The sequence below is a fragment of the Melitaea cinxia genome, chromosome 18 (genome assembly GCF_905220565.1).
Source record: "Melitaea cinxia chromosome 18, ilMelCinx1.1, whole genome shotgun sequence".
Lineage (NCBI taxonomy): Eukaryota > Metazoa > Arthropoda > Insecta > Lepidoptera > Nymphalidae > Melitaea > Melitaea cinxia.
Window position 1 is genome coordinate 98,462 of NC_059411.1, and position 591 is coordinate 99,052.

At 32.8% G+C, this 591-nt stretch overlaps 1 pseudogene; it reads left to right on the plus strand.

The window, feature by feature from the left end:
* Nucleotides 1–219: 219 nt before the first annotated feature.
* Nucleotides 220–338, plus strand: LOC123662564 (annotated as a pseudogene).
* The last annotated feature ends 253 nt before the right edge of the window (nucleotides 339–591 follow it).

A 591-nucleotide genomic window follows, 5' to 3' on the forward strand; every position in this document is an offset into this window, starting at 1 on the left:
GAAATCGAGGGAAACTCTTGAAAATCCGCAATAACTTTTTATCGAGATCTGATAACTACTTTTTGAGTAATCTTTGATAACGCATAGTTACTTGACTATTTTTTCGTCGATCTACGTTGTATTTACTCGTCGATGTAATTGAAGTCGGTTTTTTTTTCGTTTGCGAGCAAACACAATTATTGTTGTTATTAGACAATACAAACATGTTTTATTGTAAAGTTAAACCTCCATACCACGTTGAATACACCGGTTTTCGTCCGATCACCAAAGCTAAGCAACGTCGGGCGCGATCAGTAATTGGATGGGTGACCGCCTGGGAACACCGCATGACGTTGGCTTTCTGTTTTTGTTTTTTTTTCAAGTTTTTGTAATTTTTCTTAACATAAAAATGAAAAAAAAATAAAGATTGCATTATGAAACTAATTTTTTATTAGAATATCTATTCTTCTTCGAAGTTCGAGATACGAAATGTAAACAGTCTATAATTTAACAAAACACATCATGTTCTTGCGGATAATTTATTCTTTCATGGCATACACAAGAATGAAACATTATAGGACTTTTTTACAACTTACAGAAAACGTCGTGAAA